Below are 27,655 nucleotides of genomic sequence, written 5' to 3'. Positions count from 1 at the left end.
CGCCGTCGGCGAGCAGCCAGCGCGCTCTCGCTGGTCCCGGAAGTCCCCTCCTCCACGCCGCCTTCCTCCTCGCTCTCCAGCACCTGCGCCGCCGGCCCGTGGGTCACATGCGCAGTCTGTAGCCACCACTGAGGCGACTGAGACCCGGAACCCAGCCTGCTTGCCCCCAGACTGTCTTCCCAGGGCTGGCGGGCAACTTGAGCGAACAGATGCCGTGGCCCTAAGTCGGTGTGCCAGGGAGTCCTTCCTCTGCTAACTTGTGAAGTTCAAGTTGCTTCTAGTCCTAGCGGCCCTACAGTAGCCCTCCTCAGGATAATACACTCTATGGTACTGACCAGAACAAATTCACAGTAACTTTGAGAAATGACGGGGGACCAACCCCCTAGAGGTGGATGAAATTCCCAAGCCTAAGAAATGAGAAAGGGTATGATTACTGTGGTTACTGCTAATTCAGCAATAAAACCGCAAACAAACCACCACCACAGAACCATACCTTTTTTTTTTTTTTTTTTTTTTTTTTTTTTTTTTGAGACGGAGTCTCCCTCTGTTTCCCGGGCTGGAGTGCAGTGGCCGGATCTCAGCTCACTGCAAGCTCCGCCGCCCGGGTTCACGCCATTCTCCTGCCTCAGCCTCCCGAGTAGCTGGGACTACAGGCGCCCGCCACCTCGCCCGGCTAGTTTTTTTGTATTTTTTAGTAGAGATGGGTTTTCACCATGTTAGCCAGGATGGTCTCGATCTCCTGACCTCGTGATCCGCCCGTCTCGGCCTCCCAAAGTGCTGGGATTACAGGCTTGAGCCACCGCGCCCGGCAGAAGCATACCATTAAATTCCAGGGCCTGGCACACTCTAGTGCCACTTGCGAGTCATTCAGGTCACTCCTGTGTAAAACATGCTGAGAAACTCACACTGAAGCAAAATGGGTAATTTTAATAGGTAAATATTTCAGCATTGAATTGAAAACCTCAGTCCAACGTGGAGGTAAGACACCGGAAGCAGGAAGAATGTAACTAAATTGGAGTAAATGGTATTTTGTAGAAGTTCAGGATTTAACTTACTGCAGAGATAGTATGTTAATCCTATTTCTTGCAGGTTTATGTTGTGCCACAGAGTTGGGCTAGGAACACTGCCCTGATCTATTTTGAGGTGTCCTTAATGTTCTCAAATCAGTGGTTCAGCGATTATTTTCTACTTCTAGATCCACAAGATTTGGGGTTTTTTTCGTTTGCTCCCTCTGGGGGTTATCTGTCTGGCTTTTAGTGCTTCATTTTCATGGTCCTGATATTTGGACCTTAGGATGTTGGGTACCTACTTCTCTAGCAGTGCTGGACACAGCATAGATACAGAGGAAAGAATGACAAACAACTGACTACAAACATTAGGTGCAGTGTCATCCTAAGAATTTTTCATAAGCAACTTGAAAGTTTTGATTGTGTTGTCTTCTATCAGAAAATCAAATATGAAAGCGTCTTTGAACCAAAATTATTGACGGTGACAGGTATCAATAAATAAAACACTCCTTTAAGATTCCCAAGGTGTTTGTCACTAAAGTGAGAATACTTAAAATTTTAAGCCCATCTATGTCGATTGGGTTATCTGTTTGTTTAGAATAAATAGAAGCTATTTATTTAGTATAATTAAATAGAGCAAAGACTATAATTGCATTTACACAGGAAAAGAATATTTACACCACCAACTCACCATCTGTGTGACTGTAGAAGAATATCTTACTGCCCAAGCTGGGTGTGTCATGGTGTCTCCTGGCCCTAGCACAATGTCTGCCACATAGTATCAGCTCACTAAATATTGTTCATTGACACATGGAGTTGAGGTTTGAATGTCAAATGCCTAGTAAAACGTCTAGTTCAGAGAGGGCAAGCTTTTCCTAAATGGTTCCTTAGTATTGATTTAAAGTTTATGTTTTGTCTTAAGTCTTTTATTTCTCTAAAATAAGAGACACTAATTTATTCAATAGCCACCAAAATTCAACAGAAATATTTTGCAGTTTACTCCACTCCTAGAGGAGCAACTAGGTATTAGGCACCATTTCTCTCTTAGGTACCATTATATATAGTCTTTCTCCTTATTAAGAAAACTACTTAAAATTATACTCCCCAAAAGCTGTTTTCTGGAATGCTCATTATTTGTTCAGCAATTTTTTGAGCTCCTAGAATGTGTTAGGTGGTGTAATCCATGTAGATCTTTTGTCAATAAATATACATTGTTCCTGTTTCAATCTAGTGATGTTATGGGAGATGAACTGAAGAAGTTTTTTTTTAAAAAAGTGTGAGTCTTTGGTTGCAACTGAAAACCCTCTGCCCAATTTAGGCAAGAAGGAACTTAATAGAAGGATATCAGGAGCTCTAAGAATTGATGGAAAGCCTAGCTGGATACCCGGAATAGAAAGCCAGCAGGAGAATTCCAAAGGGCACAGAAGCAGTGACAACAGGATAATGTCAGGACAGGAATGTTGTAAGATGGTGTCTTCCATTGCTGAAATGGGTGAGCCCCAATGGCTTGCTCTTTGTACTCCCAGTTGTAGTCTGCAGCTTCTAGTTGTCCTAGCCTGGAGCATTGGTCTGTCCCTCAGTTGTGGTAGTGTGGAACCCCTGCTTATAGCCCCACTAGATTTAAAAAGAAGAGTGGACACCGGGTGGCTGGAAAATAGCATATATTCACTACAGGAAATAGGGTGCCAGGTCAGATAATTTGGGGAAACACTGAAAAGTAGGTTCCTGTCACATTGGTATATTAAAGACTGAGGCCTTACATAAAAGAAACCTCTTTCACTTTCTTAAACAAGTATCCTAGAGTTTGGCTGAGTATGTAACACTTTTTTCTTTTTTTTCAGCTTGCCTCTTAATATACTTTGGAAAGCATCTTGGAACACAAATTTTTGCAGCATTATTTTCATCTATCATCAACTTGTCCATGAGCCAAGATATAGGAGGGTAGCATAAATCTAGTGCTGTGAGTTTTTATAAAGTCTGTATTCTAACAGCTCTGGGAGAATCAGATTTGAAACTGTCTCTGGACAGATCAGATTTCTAGCTAAAACTACATCCTGAAAGAGAGCTATGTCATAGTTCTTTGTTAAATTCCTGATAGCTGCCTCCTCCCCGAAGCAAATAAGGAGGAAATTGTCATTCTTAATGCCAGTGTCGTGGTTTTCTGTCACAAACCAGTAGTGACATTGAGGAATCACTGAGCCATATTTCTAATTACAGTACTACTCGAGAGAACAGATCAGTATTAATTATCCCAAAGCAAAATTGATTTTTGGCTGGTATTCTCTAGTTTTCAAGTGGATAACACAAAACAACTCTAGCTAACACTTCACTTTACTCAGTTACCTACGGGTACATTTTGTAGCTAATTCATCCTATTCATCAGGAGCCAGTGCCAGTGTAACTCAAAACTAGTGCCACAGGAAATTTTTTACTGTTAAAATATTTCATGTTTACATTTTCTGTGCCACATTCTTTGATATCAAATGCTGTTGTTGTTTTCAGTCTAATTCAACATAATCAACTAGACACATAATGGGAGCTTTGTAAAAATATACAGTGCTGAATAGAAAATAGCCCCTACCTATAAGAAAGAATATTGTAATTGCACAATTAAATAGGTTCGACAAAATATAAAGAGGATTCTTAGTCATCATTAAGATAAGGCAGATTTAAAAATAAATTGTAATTTTCATGTATCAGATTGGCAAAGACGTAAAAAGATTATAATACCTAGTGCTTCAGAGAATATGGGTAAAGAAGAGCTTATGAGAATTTAAGTCAATACAAACACTTTGGAAAACAACTTGTCAATATTTACATTCATTATTTTTTTCTTAAAAGCTCATACTTTTTGGTCCAGCAATTCCAATTCTAAGAATTCATCCTAGGGTTACCTCACACAAAAGTTCAAAGACTTATGTGAAAGGATGATAGCTTGGTAATATTTGAGAGAGAAAAGGGGAGGGAGAAGGGGGAAGAGAGAGAGAGAGAGAGGGACAGAGAGAACTAAAGGTCCATCATTTGGGGACCAGTCAAATTATGAAGATACCAAGTAGCCATTTAAAAAACAGAGTAGATCCTTGCAGACTGATATCAAAGCTATATCACTAAGTGAAAAATGCAAGTGGAAGATCAATAGGTATACTGTGATGTAGTTTGTGTAAAAGTAGAGGAAGAGAAGGAGGGAGATGTGTGTTTAACTGTGTGTTTTTACATTTTACTGGCTCAGGAGGAGAGGCGTGAATCTGAAGCTGGCTCTGTTCAGTGCCATAGACATCAAGGTGCTGGACCTTCCATGTCACCTCAGTACCATCGATGTTCTGTGTCACTCTGTAACCCGGGGAACTCACACATGTCCTAGGCCATCTGAAAGGTCAGGATAGGCCCCTCTTAGGGCACATATTCTCTCCTCCTGGATTTTGGAAGGTGGGATACCATGGAAAGGAAAACTAACAGTTGTATTGGTCTTAGTTGAATGAAGACTGGCTGTCAACAGGTGCTGGAGGTGACCAGCAGTGCTCATAGTGTTAGAGGATGGTGTCTGTGATGCCGACTCTACTCTCCAAGGATTTCCCTTAACCAGGCCCCTTTCCCTGAGCCGAAAGACCATGCTCCCTTACTGAGTAGTCATGATCTTCCCATCATCCCAGCCCAGGGAACCCTATCCAGTCCTCCCAATTAGCAAGATTCACTCTTCGTCACCGTGTTTTTTTTCCCCGAAACTGTTTCTGTTCCTGTGTGAATAGACCCTGCCTTTCTTCTGAGGACTGGTCTTTTGAAACTCATTAAATCAAGAAGCAAATTTGGTTGGTTGATTGGTTTTCTTAACCTGTGGTCTCTAATGTTATCTCTCCACTGAGGCAAGTTTCGTAAAATGCCTACTTGGTTGAATGGGCAAGAGCCCAAGTATGAGAAAACACCAGGAACCAAAGGCATATCAGTTATAGCTAGAAATATCTGAAGTAAGAAATTTGCTTCTCTCTGAAAAAGGGGATGATGTGGCTCTTTTCTTTTTCATTTTCTACCTTTCTGTACTGTTTATTATTTTTATGATGAGCATGAGTAATATTTATATTAAAATGCATTCGTAAATTTAAAGCATTACTTTTTAGAATCAATTTATAAAAGTGGCTATTAAAACACTTTTAATTGCATTACTGGAAAATAGTAAGCATCACAGTCAGAAAAAAAAATTGCTTAAATACTCTGGAAATCCTAAAATTAATCAAGCAACATTGGCAACTACGTAACTACACCTATATATAAACCTGGTAGAAGTAGAAGATTAAAAAACAAACAAATGAAACACATATGAATAGATCCCATACTTTCAACGTTTGGTCTGCATAGACTCAAGAAATCTACTTTTCAGTTCTAATTCCATATTCTTTCCTGACCGTTTCCTGTTCTCTTTAATCATAGTGACAAATGAGTCACAATACTTTTTAATCAGAGTTTCCTGTATCAGTTACAGTTCTTTGCTTCTGTTTTAAGCAACTGAAATTGATTCTTGATAACCTGATTACTTTACTGGAAATACAGTGAAGAGATACTTAATTGGAAGGATACTAGTGGTTCATAGAATTGAGGGACTGGGAGGGAAAACCTGAATATCCAAGCTTTTAGTAAAACGAGGAACCCAAATAACTCCACTCCATCCAAGATTCAAATTCCCAGGAGAATCTAACTGGTCAAGTCTAGGTCATGAACCTCTCACTGTGCTGAGACAGCGAGAAGAGAGATGGGGAGGACGGGATATGTGAAATGGGGAAGGAAGACTTCCCCAGGGAAGAGTGAAGTTCTCTTACCTCCACAGGGGAAAGGGATGCTACACTGCACAGGCAGAGTGATGGCTCTTCATTTTCTCCATTTTTTAAAAGTAGACTTAATTGAGGAATTTTATTACTTCCTTTTAATATTTTCTTTTATTATATCCTCTCCTGCCCCATTACTGCTTCAAAACACATTTCAAGTAGAATCAGAATTGATATTTTAAAACAAATTAATGCAAGTTTTAAAGATATAAATTCTCGTTTAAAAAGTGATGAGTAACCCACTGAATGTGAAGATGTCTCACAGTAGCCTATTTTGAAAATTTTCTTTCATGTTTAGGCCACTTATCATGGAATTTAAATTGAACACTTGGTGATACATCAAATTTTTAGTTTCTAATCTTAGAACTCTGTGTGGGATCAGTTTTCACAGAAAGTTCATCACTATTTTACAGTAGTATAATGTAGATTAATGTACCCGACACTTCTAAAATTCTAACCCCACAGTAGTAATGTGTGAATTTAAGTATGCCATTAAGAAAAAAAAATTGTTAACCTCATTCATTAAAATCATCCATTCGTTCAAATTTAATGTTTCCCAAGCCATATCAGCCTGAAGGTAAAAATAGGTCATAAGAACTGTCAAAAATAACACAAAAATATTTCTACAGCTTTAGTCTGTCTGATTAACAGAAACTAGCATCCCTGGCTTCCCCAAATTTTATTTCAAGTTCTCTCAAAGGTATTTTACCTGTGAGCTCTGTTAACTCACCCTGCTCATCCTTGCTAGCACAAGAAATAGCCCTTAGTAGATACTGCAAGTGAGACTACCTGGCTGCCTTGGACAGCAGCTCTTTCTGTTTTTATTTACTCCTTTTCCTCCTTTTTATAGTTTCTTCCTTCTAGGCCAGTGATTCCAGTGGTTCTCAAGAAAAGGTGATTTTGTTCCTCAGGGGACATAATGTCTGGATTCATTACTGTTTTGCATGCCTAGAAAAGAAGAATGCTACTGGCATCTAGAGGGTAAATCCAGGGATGCTGCTAAACATCCTATAATGAACGGGACAGCCCCTGCAACAACAAATTATCTGATCCCAAACTGTTAAAAACCCTTTTTAAGGCACAGACCTCAGTCTCAAAGAGGTAGCTTAGGGGACAGTTTGAGTAAAAAACATGTTCTGTCCTCAAAAGTCAACAGTCCTTTGATGTTCTTACACCAAAGATACTCCTCGTCTCTGACTTCACTTAGGATGATGTTCTTTTCCCTGAAGTCTCTTAAGCCTGTCACAGGAATTGATCCCTGACACATGGAGAACCACACACTGCAGTCTTCCTGACAAACTCAAACATGCCTGAATACCAGAGGAGGCCCAGTTGAAGTTCCTGCTTAATATTGCTGAAGTTCCTTGCAATATTAAAGATAGGATTGCCTCCTCTGTGAAGAATGTAATGATCATTTGGGGCATTGAACAAGAGATGGTGCCTCTGTCATAGCTGTTGTTTTCTGTTGCCAGCATCTCTCTCTGACCTCATCCTCCTTCTGATAACAGATTGGGGAATGGACCTCAGGTCAGACAGACAATAGACCTTTCCCAGGATGTTTTACTTCTAAACTCAAGCTGAGTAAAGAGAATCTCTTTTCTGGTCTGAGAACTACAGGGTATGAGTCTCCAGGGGAACCATTTTGTGACAGTGAGGCTATCATGCAGAGAGCAGCATGAAAGATGGAAAGCAAGGAGAAAAGAGGAAGTGACAAGGAGGAAGTAATAGTGCTTGCATCCTAGGTTATCCTAAGTCCAGCTCCACTGCATACTTCCCGGCATTTAATTTTGTGTGCAATAAATTTCTCATTTTCTGTTTAAGTTTGGTTAATTTGGGTTTTACCATTTCCAACATAAGAATCTTGGCTAATATGCCTTTCTTCAAAATCCTTGCAATTTAATAAGGCAGATAAAACAGCATGTGAAAAGTGCTTATATAAAGTGTACATAGGGTTTTCCTAAGTTTCTTGTTATGTTTTTGACTCTAGAAAGGATTCAGGGTTGGTCCTATTACACTAGTTTATTAGGTTGTATATTTGTGTTTTATACATTTTTTCATAGGTTGATTATATTTCACCACACATTATTTTAGATGGAAAAACAGTTCCTTTATGATGAGCACCAAAAAATAGCACTATAAACATGTATAGGAAGGAAAGAATAAATAGTATATAATCTGGGTCATAAATCATATGTTTTAGTTAAATAACTAATAAGGGTTAGTTAAATAACTAAATAAGGGTAGAGGAGGAAAAAACATTTCTTCTATTCTCTTATGTTTTCACTGGGGCCTTTGAATTAAATGGACAAAATACAGATTAACAGGAGAAGAGGCATACGAACACTTTTGTGTTAACATTCTAATTTTTGTGTATATAGAAGGCTTCATAGAAAAGAATGGAAGAACCAATGAAGCAGTTTGACCCAAGGACTCATGTACCATTTTAACAGAGGGTGATAAATTATGAGAAAGTGACAAGACAAAGAAATATAGGTTTGAGCTTCAAGAGACAGTAAATTGTGGGATGGTAATATGCAAGGGAAACTAATGGAAAGTAAGGGTTACTTTAGTAAGGTTTGTTCATACAGACTCATCTTGGTGCTGACTTTTGTTAAAGCTAACTAAATATGTCCTGAGAAAGACTCTGTACTTCTATATTTGAGTCCTTGTGGATGAACTGCGACCTAACTTAATAGGTAGACAAGATTGAAAACCTAACTTAGGAGTATGTGCCTGTAACAATAGCTGAGTCTTGGCCAGTCCCAGCAGCCATTTTCAACCACTCATACACTGCTGAGTGTTCAACCTGTGTTCAAATAAAGCATATGCCAACCTGTAACCAATCCAGCTGTTTCTGTACCTCATTTCTGATTCCTGTGCGTCCCTCTACTTTTTTGTCTATAAATTTGTTCTGACCACAAGGCACCTCTGGAGTCTCTCTGAATCTGCGGTGATTCTGGAGGCTGCACAATTTGTGAATCATTCATTGCTCAATTAAACTCCTTTTAATTTAATTCAGCTGAAGTTTTTCTTTTAACACTTTCTGTCTCTAATGATAATAGTTGATCTCTTTCTTTTTGGGGAAAGGAAAGGGGAACACCTTTACAAAGGGAAATTTATGTCCTGCTTTTAAGCCGATGGGGGAGGGCAAAGAGTTTTTTCTGTGTTTTCTGCTTTTAATTGCCTTAAGCTCAAAATAATCCTTATGCCAAAGTGGCATATTTTGGGGTGGCACATTCTAACTTTTTTCATAGGTGAACATGGAATCCTATATACATAGTACTTTTTCAATTACAGAACATTATTAATTCTCAATCTTAATACAATTCTATGAGTATTATCCATTCTTTTTTTCTTCATGAATAGAACCTTATCAATTTATTGAATTTGCCAATAAATTAATTGCAGAAATTAATTGGCTGAAATCCAGCTTTTTATCTCCCAAGATCAGTGCTCTTTCCTCTAACTCAGAGCTGCTTCTAAGTTGAGGAGGGAATCACAAAGAAGACAGCCACACCATTCCTTCTACTGAGCTCTTGGGCACCTGGCTTGTGTTGCTATCATCTGTTGCCATATTTTACTGAACTTTTGTGTTCATATGTCAGTGTCTTTCATTAGGTTGTGAGATCTGCAATAGCATAGCCATTGCCTTGCCCATTTGGAGGGTCTTATCCTTTTTTGTGCCTTTTACCATGCCCAGAACAGCTATTAGAAAACAGCAACCACTCAGTAAATATTTGTTGGATGGTGGATAGTGAGTGGATATGAGTTAAGAAGCAGGAAGATACAAAACAGCTGTAGGTACCATTGAGATTGAATTATAAATTTCAGTAGAAGAATTTGGAGAAATACCTTCAGAAAAAGAAGCTGGGGCAAAATAATGGGAAGCTGTAAATGCTAATCCAAAATATTCATACTTAAGTCAGGAGGCACAAGTGATGCTTGTTGTTTCTCTTTAAGAGGGTTGACCTTCTTAATGGGTTGGAGGAAGGGTCATTGAAATTGTCCAGGATTGCTGGGCTCAATGGTATGTGCCTATAGTCCTAGCTACTCGGAGACTGAGGTGGGAGGATGGCTTGAGCCCAGGGTTTCTGGGTTGTAGTGTGCTACGCAGATTGGGTGTCTGCACTAAGTTCAGCATCAATATGGTCACCTCCTGGGAACAGGGAACCACCAGGTTGCCTAGGAGGGGTGAACCAGCCCAGGTCAGAAATGGAACAGGTAAAAACTCCCATGCTGATCAGTTGTGGGATCGCATCTATAAATAGCCACTGCACTCCAGCCTGGGCAACACAGTGAGACCCTGTCTCCAAAAAAAAAAATAAAAGAAAAAGAAATTGTCCAGGATTTAAGTGCTGGGAACATGGCATACAGTGAGGGCCATGGAAATGGAAAGGAGAGGAACAGTGTTGCGGCTATGCCCAGCTAAATCCCCTTCTCCCTCATGACAATGAAGGGTGACTTGTCTGGGAATCTGCTAAAAGGGCAATAGTGCAGGGAGGTAGACAAAGCATAATCTGTTTGGTAAAGCTACGTTTCAAATGCCAGCAACATCAAATGCAATTACTAAGACCAAAGGACCAGAGGCAGAATTATAGTTAAGGCTTCAGAGCCAATGATGTGGAGCCCACTAGATAAAAAGTCAAAGTTAAACAAGAACTTAACAAGTACAGAGGATTTTTGGTATTGGTCAATAGTGATACCATTTTGTATTAGTTTCCTGTCATAACAAATTATCTCAAATACAGAGTCTTGAAACAAGACAAATACAAATGTATTATATTAAAGTTCTATAGTTAGAAATCCAGCATGGGTCTCACTGGGCTAATATCAGGATGTCAGCCAGGCTCATTTTCTTTGGGATGGCTCTAGTGACCCTGTTTCTGTGCTGCCTGCCAGCTTCTAGAGGTCATCCACACTTTTTGCTTGTGGGTTACCCCTCTTTCTTCAAAGCCAGAATCATTAGGCTAAATCCTTCTCATGCTGCCATTTATCTGTTCTCCCTTTTCTGCCTCTCTCTTCCACTTTTAAGGACCCTTCTCATTACATTGAATCTGCTGGATAATCCAGGATAACCTCTCTACTTTAAAGCCAGCTGATTTACAACATTAATTCCATCTGCAGCCTTAATTCTCCTTTGTCAGGTAATATAATCTATCCATAGACTTTAAGAATTAGGACATGGACATCTGCCTACTACACCCTTCCCACATGACGGAGGCGACAGTGCCAGCCTGGCTTGCAGGAGGAGAGCCCTAGTTATTGAGGTGCACATACATTAAGGGAAGGCCTGGCAATATTCTGATCCAGGCCACTCTCAGAATCATTACTTTCTTTCAAAATTGTTCTCCGACTATGAACAGTTAACTCTCATGTTCTTAAGATAATTTCTTATTCATGAAAGTAAAGCTCACCTAGTCTCCCTACCAACCCATCTAGACTGCAGGGTGCTGGAGCCTGCTTGCACCACTTGCAAAAAGTTATTGGTAAAATTTCAGGAATTTGTCAATGTCACATTGACATCAGTCAAGGCAGGACTCTTTACACCATGAAAATGAGCAAACACTAAAATTAGGGCTTTTCCCCTGAGAGCCAGGTATTAAATATGTGCCAGCAAACCACTTGGTATGTATGAGTTTAAAGTGAGTGCTGCCAACAATCAAGCTGGGACCTACATTATGTTTCAAAGACAGTGACTGGTTATTGCAGTTAGTCTGGGTCTCCCAGACAAATGCCAATACCAGATAGACCATAATTTGTCTAATTAGCCTCTGCTCTTCAGTAGGAGATGCAAAATTCAGTTTATTAGTCGCTGGGGTGTTGCCAAGGTTAATTGGAGTTATGATATACTTAAACTGGACAGTAGTCTCAAAAGGCTATACCTCATTAGTAGTTCTTTCTAATCTTAGCAAGATTATAGATAGCCACAAATTCCATGCTTGATAAGAGTTCAGGCACTTCAGAGCTGGTTCAGAAAGTGGTGACTTAGCAGAAACAGACAGCAATCAAACGTTGAAATAATTTTGCATCTATATTCATTCAGACAACAAAAAATTGTGAGCTTCTCCTAGGAATACAAATACCACAGTAAAACTGATAGTTACGGTTCCTTCTCCCACAGGGCTTACAGGCTACCTTGGTGAGAAGGGTGTACGTGCAGGTAGTAGGGAGAGGAGCAGACAGACAAACAAGCAGCAATTACAATGCAGAGGAACTGGATCATGGAAGTAGTTAGGAGGGTCTCCTCACTGAGATTTCCCAGGTCAGGCAAGGAGTCCTGGATAAAGTGACATATAAACAGAGTCCAATAAGTAATAATAATAATAATAATAATAATAATAGCTAATACTTATTGAGTACCTTGTATGTTTCAGTTTAAGTCCTAAGCATATTTTCTTTCATTTGGTTTTTCTAACACCCATGGAGCAAATATTATTAGTATTATTCCTATTTTACATAAGAGGAAACTGAAGCATAGCTAAGTTAACTTACCCCAAGTCTCACAGCCAGGTGAAGAGCTGAGAGAGTAGGAGTTTGCCATTTTAAGGGATAATGGAGAAAAGAGGATTCCAGTAAACGAAGCAACACAGGAAAAATCACGATGGGTCCTAGAAAAAGAGGAAACTTATTGACTAAAGATGCAAGGGGAGAGTGATGAAATATGGAAGCTACAGAGAAAGCACGAACTGAGAAGCAGGGTTTATTTGTTTGGTCATTAATCAGGGTGATGAACAAGTTGGCTTACTTTAAAGCACCACTGCAGCCTCCTTATGGGAGCAGAGGGAGGAAAGCCAGTGAGGAGGATAAAATCCAGGAAGGAGATGAGAGTCAGGAATGGGAAGGGGTTAAGAGTTCAGGATGCTGCCAGGTTTCTGCCTTGGACACCTAGGGAGGAGGTGATGGCCACCACTGAGCTAAGGGACACAGGAGAAAGAGCAGGTTTGTGGGGGGAAGATGATGAGTTCAGGTTCAGAACATTACATCTGAAAGGCCTGTAGGACGCGTGGGAGGACATGTCTATAAAGCAGATGGCTGGAGTGATAGATTTGGGAATCATCAAAATAAGATGAAAATTGAAGCCAGCAACAGGAAGAGATTACTCAGAGGAAGGGTGCAGAGTGAGGAAAGCCAAGAGCCTAGGACAAAGCGTGGAGGAAATATACGCTAGGAAAGCGTGTATTTAAGGGGCAAATGGAGGAGTGGCAGTCACAAAAAAAAAATGAAGGACCGACCAGAGAGATATATGGGAAAAGAACATTTCAAAAAGAAGGGCATGGCCAATATTATCAAATACTGCTGAGTAGTAAGTAAGAAAAATACCAAAAAAAAATGTTTATTGGATTTAGCAGTGTGAGCTTTGTGTTGTGCTTTGCAGTACTTTCTTTAAAGTGGTAGAAATCAAAAGCTATTTTCCCCAGGGTGAGGAGTAAATAGGAGGCAGGGAAGTGGAAATAATAATTAATTATTTCAAGAAGTTTGACTTTGACAGGAGAAGAGATTCAGGGTAGAAGGTAGAGGAGACAGCACTGAAGGAGGTTTTTACCACACTTAAGTGCTGGTGGGCAAAAACTGTGGAATAAAAGGTCAAAGAATAGACAACTGATTGAGAAGCTTATTGTTTGTAAAGAGCTAAAACCAGTGAGAACCATGGGGGGAAGTTGAAAATGCTTGAGTTGGTTCTAGGTCCCTCAGGAAGTGGAACGCGTCAGGCTGCAGGACTGAGTGTAGTGCAGGATGCAGTAACCTGTATGTGCACAGAATTCTTTCTCTACACAAGAGACGTCAATATTTTCTCTCAGGAAAGTGGAAGATACAAAGAGAATTTGCAGTTAGCAACTCAGAAGAGGGCCCACTCCAGAACTGTGCCATCCTGGCAGCCGGATCTTGAACTCCCAGCCTCCAGAACTGTGAGTTTATTCTCTCACTGTTGTTTAAACCCCCCAGTTTGTGGTACTTTGTTACGGCAACACTAGAAAACTAATTCAGAATATCAAAGCACTAGTTGCACAGTTTTAAAAAGATACTTAAAATATAGATATGTATTATGTTATTTACACAATTAACTACATTCATTTTACAATACATCTTCACATAGAATTTACCATATATACTGAATATAACTATAACTTTGGTAAGTAATGGTATTTAAAATAAAATTGGCAATTAATTATCCTGGAAAATACTCCCTTGAGAGTCAAAGCTTGTGCTTCTTCTAGTTTTATGGTTCTCTGATTTTATCAACAAACTGCATGCCAAATCTAATTGCCTCATGGTAATCCAGATTTAAATCATATTCTTATTAATACTGAGGATTTACCTAAAAGGCTTAAGGGATTATGTGTGGAAATGCAACAGAAATTGAGAAGTAACTCAGTAACTTCCATTAAGATACAACTGATTGGCCGGGCGCGGTGGCTCAAGCCTGTAATACCAGCACTTTGGGAGGCCGAGACGGGCGGATCACGAGGTCAGGAGATCGAGACCATCGTGGCTAACACGGTGAAACCCCGTCTCTACTAAAAAATACAAAAAACTAGCCCGGCGAGGTGGCGGGCGCCTGTAGTCCCAGCTACTCGCGAGTCTGAGGCAGGAGAATGGCGTAAACGCCCGCGAAAAAAAAAAAAAAAAAAAAAAAAAAAAAGATACAACTGATTTTAAAAATCAACAAAAATTTTAAACTTGTATTTTATTCTCAGCAACAGGCATGTAGAGTTTGCAAATTAAGTACAATTAAGCATATATGGTTTGCCAATCATCATATGAAGTGCTGTAGATATGTGGAGGCAAGTGATAAGGATACTGCTCCACAGGTTCTTACAATGTAGTTGGGAAGACTGAAAATGTAAAAATAATAAACACAAATTAGAGTGCTCATACACAATGCTGCAGATACTATTTTCTCTCATAAACAAGGGAGCAAGCCCTTCTTTCCTCCATCACATAAACACATCTTTCCCTTTGTGCGTCCTCTCTGACATAGCCACAGAGAGAGGTAAATTTTGTCTATTTTTTTTTCTTTTTTTGCTTTATCTTCTGTTGGAATGTTTCTCATTCTTTTTCCCTGGGGACGGGGTTATTAAAAACAGGGAGGTCATATGTGGGACTTCCCTGTGCCACTCCCTGGTTCCAAATAAAGGAGATTCCACAACAGGGTGTGTTGCAGATAGTGGAGCAGTCAATGGTAAATGTGGGAGCCAGCTACATCACCCACTCCCAAAGTGAAAGGCATTGTTATGGGTCTAGAGAAAGTGACATCTCACAATAGAGCTGCAGTCCAGTAACCTGGCTCAACTCCAAAGCTAGCTGTGCAAACCTTGTCTCTGAACACATGACAGTCTTCCTCCTGCCACTTCTCCTTTCCCACCTGTCACATGTGTGGAAAAGTGCAAAGTACAAAGTTCTTTAAATCTTCTATTTCAAAACTACCATCTGTCTTCTTAAGATTTTTTACAATACCAGCAGGACATCACTGCTGACATTCTATTTCTAATTTTTAATGTGTTCAAATCACAATCCCTGCACACAAAAAGGCACACACTTTCTAACTCTTCTGAATGTGCTGATGTTCTGGCAATAACTATATTCTCCTTTTCTGGTTAGCTCTCAAATGCTGGACAGGAAATAATTACTACAGAAAGAAAGAGCAACGTATGGGAAATCAGTATACCTGAGTTCTAGTCCTGAACCTGCCTGTAGCCATCTGTAGCATCTTAGGCATCTTAGGCAAAGTTACCCCTATGTCTGCTGAGTCTGTTTCTGCTCAGCTCGTCCATTATGGAGCTAAGAGATGGGACTGCCTTTGACTGCCTTTGCTAAAGAGTAACCCACAACAGTGTGAGCAGAGTAGCAGTAGATTTGCTCTTTCTAAAACTGTGGGATAAGCAGGGTTGCAAAGCATAGTCCAGAACCAAAATCAAGACCAATCACACAAGATTGTTGAGTCTAAAAACTGGGTCCCAAGACAGAAAGAAGGTCCAAAAATAAGCCTTCGTGACACACATGCAAAATTCCAGAACAGAGCAGTTAATTTTAGGAGTTGACAGAAGTGTTTTTCTCTTCTATCTTCTATCTTTTTTCTGTCTATCTTTACCATCCTCACTTCCATGAGGTTCTGATAGGGATGCCGAATTCTCTATCCCTACCAAAGGATGGGTACTTGACCCAATGCAGGTCAATTGGTATCCCTCTTGTCTGATAATTTAAATCTGGAGCAGAAAAAAATCCAGCAGCAGAAGTCAGCTGGTCTTCAGTGCTTGAATGGTAGCATCTTAGCCCTTTTGCTGCTTAGATCCCTGGAGCTGCCCTTGTAAAAGGTCAGGACTTCCTTATTAAGGTCTCTGTACCCTTGAAATGGACCTTCTTTTTTGCTGCAGTGTTCATTCAGTTTCTCCTGGTTTCAACAAAAGAACAAAGCATATCCCCAAACGCTAGAATTCAAATAGGCACAAGTATGAAGCTTTGGTCTTCTTGTGCAGCAGAATGCATCCCGGGAGAGCTGGCTAGGAGCAAGCAGGAGGCATGTTAGAGTCAGCACCAGAAACTGGTGAAGGGGAGGGGGCAGGACAGTGGCGAGAGGATAGGGCAGTAAAGGGAGGGGGGTGCGGACAGTGGACAGTTGTTCATTGAAAAATGAGCTGATTATCCTAGATGATGTCTAAGTTCTAATTAGCATCCTATAATTCAAAGTGATCAACTCCATGGCCCAAATTATTATTACCATGTTTTAAGTGAGATAGAGGAAGAAACTTTGGTCTTTTTCTCTTTTGGTCTTGCTTTTTGGTAAGAATCTAGTGGATGGGAATATCCAGAAATGTAGGATGATGTATGACTCCAAGCGTTCTGATTCACTACTATAAATGCAGAGGGGTGTGCATGTGGCAGAACCCTGTTAATAACATTCATGTGACATTTTTTTATGTGCCTCACAAATGAATCCTGCCAAATCATTAGGCGAGCCCAGTTTTATCATTATAAGTATACATTTATTCTTGAACACCTCTGTGTGTGGCAAGGTTTTGATATACTTCTTTTCCAGGAATATTTCTTGATGTTAACATCAGCTTGTACTTTTGTACCCTGGGCTACCATGACATAAGAAACCTTTCACTCATCTTGAAATTTCCTCCTATTTCCCTTGTACACTACTAAGGAGTATATTTTCTGAGTCTCAGATACACAACTCTACCATTGGTAGGTTTTCTGCCCTGTGATCCTTTTGGGGTTTTCTGGTTTAGTTGTTATGGAAGGCACACCAGTGCACATGAGTACAATGTCAAGCACGCTTCTGCCTCAGAGCCTTTGTAGTTTCTTGGCCTAGAACTATTTCCCCCAGGTGTCCACTATTTATGAGTCCATGTATCTTTGGTCCGTTCTATTGGTCTCTGAGTTAGAAGATGGAGAATTAATTAGTCATTCACATACAAAGAAGAGATATTAGCTGTACATCTTGAGCGCTAAGCAAATCTTTGATTTCAGGGGTGGAGGTAGGGGCTGGCAAGGGAGCAGGGATGGGAAGCTGTTATACACATGAATCATATTTCACTTATCATCTGACTCAACCAGCCAGTTAAAACAAAAATGACCTTTTAGCAGGAATTGATGCAGAAATGAGCTGGGCGAGTTAAGTTTTGGCATCCTAAGATCACAGAGTCACTCTTCTGATGAGCAGCAAACAATGTGGCCTTTTAGGGGTGAGAAACTGGTGAAAGGGAAGCCCACAGGCAGTGTGCTGAATAGGGTGAAATACAGTTTCAAGAGCTTCCTATACATAAAGTGTTTAGCATTCACATTATGGCTTTATTGCTCAAATTCACTGAAAACAAATAAAAAAATTTCTGAGTGTGAACGCATCCAAAAATCTGTACCTTTTTCTCATTCACAGCTCTTTGAACAAGGCTAATGTTATTTTGTGGGTTACGTTTTAAAAGAGCAGTCCTTGTCTTTGGTAAGATGTCCTTAGAATAATAATATTTATCACTAAAAGAAGGATATTTTAAAAATAATGACTAGGGAGGTAGAAAATGGGAAAGTATATAGAAGAAATTAGATTTGCCATAAATTGGTAATTATAGATATTGGATGAAGAGTACATGGAGATTTGTTGTACTAAACTCTACCCATTTAAATGTGTTTGAAATTTTCATAATCAAAAGTTATTTTTTAAAAAGACTACCATTAGATTTCTAACAAAGCTAGACTGCTAAATAACAAGATTCTCTCCGACTTACATAAATACTTACAATTTCTTACAGTAAATATATTAAAACTGCTTATCAAAATGCAGCTAGCTAGGTACATGAATTATCTTTTTGATAAAAATGGGAACTTCACATACTCTTTTACTAGATCACACTGCTGAGAGCTGTAGACAGACCTCATATTTTTAGCCTTCTCTGAAGACTTCTCTGGAAGCCTTCTCTGGACATATAAGAGCTACTGTACCCATGGTTGTGGGTTGGGAACCTCTAACTGAACAAGATTGCATCCGTACATCCTGAGCTTCTATGGAATCAAAAGCTCTAAAAATGATTAATTACACCAAGAGTGGAATAAGAATATTAAAATAAATGACTATACTTATTCAGCCTCTGAATCTCAAGTCCCACTATTTAGGTTACTGTTGCTGTCTATCTGTCCAACTCAAGTGGAAGTCATATCTAAGCAGTGCCACTACAAAGACCTCTTATCAAATAGAATCCCTAAGAAAATTGGACCAAAAAATTTAAACTCCCACATGGATGAGAATAACAGTATCTTACCTAGTGTCTCTTTTTCTTCTAAATCATCCTTTATGTAGCTGTCAATCATCTTTCTAAGAGAGACCTATGACTCTCTAATTTCCACTCAAGGGGCCTTCACTCATAGAAAATAAAAACCAGACTCTGTCCCATCATTTTAAGACCTTTACTTCCACCTGACCTGCAATGACTTCTATAATAGCTACATCCCATTCTCCCGATCTCTTTACCCATCCCTCTTCATTCCACCACCCTCTTAATCCCCAACCTTATTCTCACACTACTTGCTGTATTCATTTTCTATTGCTTCACAACGAATCACTACAAACTTAGAGGCTTGAAACAATATCTACTTATTATTCTATGGTTCTGTAGGTTAGAAGTTCAAAGCAGGCTTAACTGGGTTCCCTGTTTAGGGCCATTGGGGGTCATAGACTTCTGTCTACCACACCTGCCTCCCTGCCTTACCTAACAGTGTCACATCCAACAGAAATGAAACTCAGCAGAGGGTTGTGTGCACTGATGCTTAGGGGTGACGGTGTACAATTTCTAGAGACAATGGAGACAGAAGCCAACAAAAGGTGGGACTACCAGAATGAAAAGGCAGAGCTGTGCCCACAAGGTCATGGACTGACAATAAGAAACTAACCCAAAAAGCCTATGAACAAGGACACCTCATATACTTCCCAGAGTATCCTTCACCATTTTACAAATAGCCTCAGGCAGCTAAATGGTTTTCTTAAACATATGTAGTCGGGTATAATACTACAGAGTATTGCAATAATGTATTAATGAAATAAGGAATCTGAAGATACTAACTTCTAAGCCATAAAGTGTCAATCAAACCTAAGCTATAATTATTAAAATATTTCCTATTATATTAGTATTTTGTTACATAAAAGAATAATAGCTAATAGTTTTTGAATGTTTACTGTATGACAAGCTTTATGCTTTCAAATGGATCATATCTCACAACAACCCTATGAAATAAGTAGTTTTGTTATATTTCCATTTTACAGATAAAGAAACTGAATATCAGAAAATTTAAAGAGCTTACCACAAAATTATGCAGTCAGGAAGTGATAGAACCCAGATTCAGATGCAGGTTTGTCTGATGCCAAGCCTGTTAGTAATCATTATGTTACACCATGGCTGCTAAGAAAAGAATCAGAGACAGTTACAAAGGGAGAAAGGAACAGACACATGGAGAGAACAAACACAGACCCTACTCTGGAATTACTGAGTTGGGTTTACCAGTTAAGGTAAAATGCCCTGGTGACAACTTGCTTTTCACATATTTTCTGGGGTCCTTCTGGAATTCCCTGTTCTATATTCTTTGTTTTCATAATCTTTCATAATCTTTGAAATGAAAATGATTGCTTGAGTATTTGCTTGTTCTTTTCAGCTTTTCACTTTTTTTTTTCTCCCTATGCCAAATTATCAAGAGTACCTTCTGTAGCTGGGGCCAAGACGGACAACTGTTATATTCATTAAATTGCTATGGATGGAAAAAAAAAGATCTCATTGGAATCAAACCAAAACCGCTATGATGAGGTGTTCCTTACTTCCATATAAAGCAAGTCCATGGGGACATGGAGGGACAGATACACTATGAAAGGAAACTGATGCAGCAGGGAAAGCTGGAGCGAAGAAAGAAGACAGGGAATCATTATAAATGGGAATGGAGAGCAAGGGGAAAAGGCAAACAGATAAATGATGTTGGAAATTCAGTTGTTTATGGGGAAGGAATTATATCCTTACATCACAGAGTGATTTTAAATGTTGTCCTGTACATAATTACATCTGTCTTGTCACTATTATATTTACTGACTTATTTGCCTATTCCGGTATCAATACCATACCATAAAGTTTTGTATCACATTCTGATATAGGGTAAGTCCTAACTAACTGCTGTTTTTCTAAAATCTATTGGCTATTTTTTCATATTTTCTTTTCTGGATGAACTTTATCAGTGATCGAGCTTCATTAAAAATGCGATTACAATTTTAATTGAAATTGAAGTGTATCAAATTAATTGATTTTTTTTGAACAACTGACATTTTTACACTATTCAGACTTTGCATCAAGGAACCTGCTATGTCTAGCCATATGTGTTTCTTTATGTTCTTTCATAATTTTTGTGGTTTACTAAGTTTGAGTTTTACACATAGTTCTAAGTTTATTTCGAAATGCATAATAATTTTTGTGGTCATCATCCATGAAACTTTCTGACCATTATATTTTCTTTCTTTTTTTTTTTTTTTTTTTTTTGGGGGGGGGGGGCAAAGTCTTGCTGTTTCCCAGGCTAGAGTACAGTGGCCTGATATCAGCTCACTGTAACCTCCACCTCCTGGGTTCAAGCTATTCTCGTGCCTCAGCCTCCCAAGCAGCTGGGATTACCGATGTGCACCATCATGCTTCGATAATTTTTGTATTTGTAGTAGAGATGGGGTTTTACCATGTTGGCCAGGCTGGTCTTGAACTCCTGACCTCAGGTAATCTGCCTGCCTCAGGCTCCCAAAAGTGCTAGGATTACAGGGTGAGCCATTGCCCTGGGCCTTGGCCATTATGTTTTCTAACTGATGGGTAGGATAGCTAGCTATTCAGCTACCTATTAAATTTATTTATTAGATCTAATAGTCTTTGCCTGATTCTCTCTAATTTTCTAGGCAGACAGAAGTACTGATTTTGCAAAGGAACAAATAACATAACATTTATAATTCTTATTTTCTTTTCTTGTTCTTTGTTAGCCCATCAATACAATACTTCCCATAATTTTCTGAATTGTACCCTTTATAAAGTAAAGGCAGTTTTATTCTATTCCATGCTAGCTAAATGTATTATTAGTAATGGGTGTTGAATTTAACCAAATCTGTACTGGGAATCCACTGAAATGATTACATAGGATTGACTGAACTGCCTTAATTTCTGGAGCTCAGGGGTACTCTTCCAGACTTACTAGGCCATTGGCAAAATTAAGTTTCTTATGGTGGTAGGATTGAGATATCTGTTTCATGTGGGCTGTCACATGGGGCCTCCTCTTACCTCCCAAAGGTCCTGAAGTTCTTGCCATGTGGCTTCCTTGCAGGTTCTCTCAAAGACCCTCTAACAACATGGCAGCTTGCTTCTTCAAAGCCAACAGGAGAATCCCTCACCCTTATCTCCTAAGGTGAAGCCTTATACAATGTAAAGTAATCATGAGAGTGACCATAATCTATTCTATTCTGTATCTATGCCTTATTCTATTCGTTTCTATTCTATTGTGTTATATTTGTATTTGCTAGAAGCATGTCACACAAGGGAATGAGACTATCTAAGTATTATAATTGTATATAAGTTTATATATATTTTCTTTCAATTTTAAAAAATTTCTTTATATTTATGATCACATTCTTTCCAAAAAATTCTTCATATATTTTATTTGTTCTTTTATTTTCACTTGAATTTGTCAGATTTTATATTCTCAAAGAACCAACTTTTTTTTTTTTTTTTTTCTTTTTTTTTTTTTTTTTTTTTTTGAGACGGAGTCTCGCTCTGCCGCCCAGGCTGGAGTGCAGTGGCCGGATCTCTGCTCACTGCAAGCTCCGCCTCCCGGGTTCACGCCATTCTCCTGCCTCAGCCTTCCGAGTAGCTGGGACTACAGGCGCCCGCCACCGTGCCCGGCTAGTTTTTTGTATTTTTTAGTAGAGACGGGGTTTCACCATGTTAGCCAGGATGGTCTCGATCTCCTGACCTCGTGATCCGTCCGTCTCGGCCTCCCAAAGTGCTGGGATTACAGGCTTGAGCCACCGCGCCCGGCCAAGAACCAACTTTTTGTTGTTGTTGTTGTTTGTTTTCTATGTAGTTGATTTCTGCTTTACCTTCAGTCCTTTAAAGACATTGTTTTATTTATCTAAATGGAAAGAACAAAGCTGGAGGCAACATGCTACCCGACTTCAAACTATACTACAGGGCTACAGTAACCAAAACAGCATGGTACTGGTCCAAGAACACAGACATAGGCCAATGGGACAGAATAGAGAACCCAGAAATAAGACCATACACCTATGATCATTTGATCTCTGACAAACCTGACAAAAACAAGCAATGGGGAAAAGGATTCCCTATTTAATAAATACTGCTGGGAGAACTGGCTAGAATATGCAGAAAATTAAAACTGGACCCCTTCCTTACACCATATACAAAAATCAACTCAAGATGGATTAAAGACTGAAATGTAAAACCCAAAACTATGAAAACCCTAGAAGAAAACCTAGGCAACACCATTCAGGACATAGGCATGGTAAAGATTTCATGACAAAGACACCAAAAGCAATTGCAACAAAAACAAAAATTGACAAATTGGATCTAATTAAACTAAAGAGCTCTGCACACAAAAGAAACTATCAACAGAGTAAACAGACAACCTACAAAATGGGAGAAAATTTTTGTAATCCATGCATCTGACAAAGGTCCAATATCCAACATCTATAAATAAATTTACAAGAAATAAACAATCCCCTTATAAAATAGCCAAAGGACATGCCCAGATACTTCTCAAAATAAAACATACATGCAGCCAACAAACATATGAAAAAAAGCTCAATATCACTGATCCTTAGAGAAATGCAAATCAAAACCACAATGAGATACCATCCCACACCAGTCAGAATGGCTATTCTTAAAATGTCAGAAAAACAACAGATGCTGGCAAGGTTGGGGAGAAAAAAGAACACTTTTACACTGTTGGTGGGAGTGTAAATTAGTTCAACCATTGTGGAAGATAGTGTGGCGATTCCCCAGAAACCTAGAGGCAGAAATACCATTCGAGCCTGAAATCCCATTACTGGGTATATACTCAAAGGAATATAAATTGTTCTATTATTAATAAAAAGACATATGCATGTGTATGTTCATTGCATCACTATTCACAATAGCAAAGACATGGAATCAACCTAACTGTCCATCAATGATAGACTGGATAAAGAAAATGTGGAACACATACACCACGGAATACTATGCAGCCATAAAAAGGAACAAGATCATGTCCTTTGCAGGGACATGGATGGAGCTGGAGGCCATTATTCTCAGCAAACTAACACAGGAACAGAAAACCAAATACCACATGTTCTCACTTATAAGTGGGAGCTAAATGATGAGAACTCATATACACATGGAGGGGGAATAACAAACACTGGAGCCTGTTGGAGGTCGGAGGGTGGGAGGAGGGAGAGAATCAGGCAGAAGAGCTAACGGATACTGGGCTTAATACCTGGGTGACGGGACGATCTGTGCAGCAAACCATCATCTAAAGTTGATGACTGTAGTGAACAAAACAGCCTTCCAAAAATCTCTGTCTCTTAATCCCTAAACCTTCTAATGTTACCTTACGTAGCAAAAATGCACTTTACAAATGTGACTAAATCAAGGATCTTGAGATGGAGAGATTATCCTGGATTATCCACGTAGGTCCAATGTAATCATAAGGGTGTTACAATGGAAAGAGGGAGGTAGGAAAGTCACAGAGAAGGAGATGTGACAATGAAGTGATGCAACTGCTGGCTGCCAAGAAATGAGGGAAGTCTCTAGAAGAACCTCTTCCCCATGAGATAAAAAATAAAAAATAAAAAAAATAAAAAATAAAAAAAAGGAGGGGGTAAGGAAAAAGATTCTCCTCCAGAGCATCCAGGAGGAATATATCTCTGCTGACACCTTGATTTTATCCTTTAAAAACTTATTTTGGACTCCTGACCTCCAGAACTGTAAGATAATAAATTGTTTTAAGCCATTTGCAGTAATTTGCTAGCAGCAATGGGAAATGAATACAATGACAAAAGTCATAAGTGCAGTAACCACAAAGCAGGCATCTGGGCATAATTGCTGGTTGATCATTCTAATCTCTAACCTGAGACCCAGTGTTCCCCAATATGAATACCGGATCTGCACAAAGCCTAGTTTGTTTTGGTTTTGTGTTTGGGGCACTATCCCCCACTCCCAGTATTCTAGGTTTTACAGACCCACAACACGGCATCATTATGAAACTGGCCAAGTTTGGGGACCTTGTAAATTACCTCATTTGGACTCCTACAAATTCTCTGGTTCCTAATCTGGAATCCAGGCCCTGGAGAGGTTCTCTCTGCCTGAACACCAGAACCTCTGCCAGAATAAGTCATTCCTCCATAAATCTGTGGTGCTCCTCCCTAGTGGTTGAGATTCGATTGATGAAACCTCTGAGGGCTGTCCTGGGCCCTTTGAGCCAACTGTCATCTGGGTTTAGCTACTGAAATCCTTTGGAGAACGCAGAATGTTGTTGAATTTTGTTCAAAAGAAGGAGTGCCCAAAGGTAAAAGTCTAGGCAGAGAGAAAGACATGAGGGCAGAGGGATACAAAGTGGGGACTATTTCTGTGGCCAATGCCAGACACAGGCAGGTGGCATTTTATGCCCCAGAGCTAATGATTCCCACCCATATTCCAACCTTAAGAAATCCAACAATGCCACCATGTGTGCTGAGCACGCTAACCAGCAAATAAAAATCAAATTTAGCATACTTACTTTTTAAAAATTAAATTATTGAAGAACATGAGTCTTACTGTAATCTCAAATTGTTTTTTTATCACTTTCATTCATCTATTCACCAGAGCTTCAGAAAATGTGTCCTTTTCCAAACTGCTCCCTTCTGCTCTGAAAAATGAAAAACAATGCAAATATTGAACATCAGATTCTGAGCTGGGCATTGCACTAGACATTGGTACGAGACATTTGTACTGGACATTGTACTAGACTGGGCATTGTGCTAGACATTGTACTAGATATTTTTATTCTGTGTAAAACCCCTTAGGTGATTACTATTATCCCAATTTTAAGATGAGCAAAGTGTGTTCAACCACATTAAGTTACTTGCATAAGGACTCACTTCTGGAAGCAGGGCTAGTATTCAGGCAGAGAGAGCTTGCCCAGAGTCTGGACGCCAGCTCAGGGATCCTACTTGTCTTTCAGTTCATTTGACCTTTATTTGATATTTTGTTTAGTACCTACTGTTTACTAGCTCTGTTAAATGCGTTGGATACAGCAGTGAACAAAACAGACAAAAGTTCTGTCCTCAGAATTTACATTCTAGTGTGTTGTCAAGACCCTGGGTTTATTTTATTAGTATCTTAAGATATTCAGCCATACACATGCATCATAATACTCCACTCAGATGGAAGCTTCATTCTAAGCAGCATCCTAGTTATACTTTCCTTGGGGATCTGACTTCAATCCTTAACATAAGCCCAACAGGAGTTCTTAAGTTTAGAGTTCCTGTTAACTTATATGTTTTGACAAGAAGAGCTGGAATTATGCATTTATGGTTCAGGTTTTATTTCCATGATTCCCAAAGGGTGACAGCCAATTGTGAGTTTCTGATGGACTGCATCTGCCTTCTGTTTTGCAATTTGAGGGTCTGAGCAGCACTGGGCCAGGATCAGGCAAAGCAGCTGACACATGCTGGAAGCTCTTTCAATGTTGAATCCAAGCTCTATTGGAATGTGTGAATTCAAAGAATTATTTCATATTGTAATCCCTACTGCCCCGATAGTAACTTCTAACATTACTTTTTCATGCTGCCCGAAGTTCGGTGGAATTTCTATGAAAATGAGATTTTCACTTTTAAAATATTTTAACAGGCAGTGAGTCGAATTTCTACCATGATTAAAGCACGTAGATATAATGAAGCAGATTAAAATTTCTTAGCACCCATAGAAATAGAAATACCGTGGCTAAAAAGCCCTGAATCACAAGCCCTTAAAAATATCAAAGATAGAAATCTTGGAGCAGCCTGCCACCTTCAGGATAACTTCCCAGTTAACGCTATCAGAGATCACTGATTTCAGCTTCTACAAATTTCAAATACCAATCCATGTAAAAATGTTGAGTATAATTAAATAAAGGGCATTTAAATTAGAGTGGCTGAAGCCGTCTTCCTTGCAGTGCTTTTGCTCTGATTAAGCATTATATTTAATGATTACATTCCCCTTTCCTCATTTTGGTTCTCTGATTCTTGTTTTATTATTATTATTTTTTCTATTCGATTATCTTTACATCAATATTTTTTTACTTTAAACTGGTTAAAAACAACCACTCTACTTCATTTTGCTAAGCAGAGATCAGGACACTAAAAATAGATTTTGCAACCACAGTAAGAGAAATACTGTAACTTCGGAAATCCTACTACTTCCTTCCTGGTGGGTTTATTATAGATTAATAACAATATTTCTAAAGGGTCTTAAATAAAAGCAGCACTACAGTAACCTATTCAGGAAATGAAGAGAGACAGAGAGAAGGTGAATGTAACACTCGTTTTTTGTTGTTTTTTTTTTTTTTCTGATCTCTTATTGGCTGTTCCTTTCATTAAATTACACAGAGGCTTAAAAAGAATGAAGACAAGAGAGAAGAGAAATAGGAGAGGGAATGACTCAGCATTTAGTAGAATGGAGAAGCAAATTAGTAGCAAAAATAAGATAAGGGAAAGTATAACTAAAATCGATACCATTAGGTCAAATGAGAACGGGATGTAACAAATAATGGAAAAAGAGAACACAGTGGCTTGAAAATGCATCAGGTGGGGGGACAGGAAAATAAGAGGCATTTAAATTAGAGCGGCTGAGAACAAATATTCATCGACAATGAACATCCTTTCATTATTTTCCTTTTTAAAAAGCAGGAAAGGGCAACTTGAGAGCCCAGTTTGACCCTGGTGCAATAAGTTCCATTTTTATCGGATAGCTCTTTGGTGGCACTGCCCTATGAAACAACTTCAAGGTCAGTTTCCTTACGACTTTGATTTTCAACTCTTCACTGACACTTTGGAATCACGTGTGAAGTCTTATCCAATGCTGGGCCTCACTCCACAAGAATTAAATCAGAAAGTCTGGGGTAGGGCCCGGCACGGAACTTTGCAGAGCTTCCTGGGTGACTCCCTCGGAGTTCCACGGTTGACAGCAACCGTGTGTCTGGGGACTTAAGTCCCGCCGCCTCCCACCGGAAGCAGCCCCGGTGGGAGCGGTCGCTCCCCCCGAAGGGAGGGGCTCCCTTTTAAATTCCCTGGGCAGAGAAGCGATGTGTGGCCTCCCGACCGCT

At 39.4% G+C, this 27,655-nt stretch overlaps 2 long non-coding RNA genes across 4 annotated transcripts; one reads left to right on the top strand and one right to left on the bottom strand.

Annotated features, from left to right (window-relative positions):
• The first annotated feature begins 38 nt into the window (after positions 1-38).
• On the top strand, positions 39-4,813 carry LOC103883872. Its single transcript, XR_646246.3, has 3 exons — positions 39-327; positions 2,849-2,967; positions 4,237-4,813. It is a non-coding gene; the product is annotated as an uncharacterized LOC103883872 (long non-coding RNA).
• On the bottom strand, positions 4,723-27,624 carry LOC110742994. Of its 3 annotated transcripts, none has more exons than XR_002521354.2 (6): positions 27,352-27,624; positions 25,129-25,219; positions 24,609-24,888; positions 19,616-19,713; positions 12,314-12,429; positions 4,723-12,098 (listed from the first exon to the last, which is right to left on the bottom strand). It is a non-coding gene; the product is annotated as an uncharacterized LOC110742994 (long non-coding RNA). The 3 variants fall into 3 exon arrangements; XR_004184568.1 differs by having other exon boundaries at positions 19,616-19,710; XR_004184567.1 differs by having other exon boundaries at positions 25,129-25,214; positions 27,379-27,624.
• Between the last annotated feature and the right edge of the window lie 31 nt (positions 27,625-27,655).

This window comes from Papio anubis, chromosome 6 (assembly GCF_008728515.1).
Source record: "Papio anubis isolate 15944 chromosome 6, Panubis1.0, whole genome shotgun sequence".
Classification (NCBI taxonomy): domain Eukaryota; kingdom Metazoa; phylum Chordata; class Mammalia; order Primates; family Cercopithecidae; genus Papio; species Papio anubis.
The sequence above is the reverse complement of the archived record's forward strand: the minus strand, read 5'-3'. Positions and strand labels throughout refer to the sequence as shown.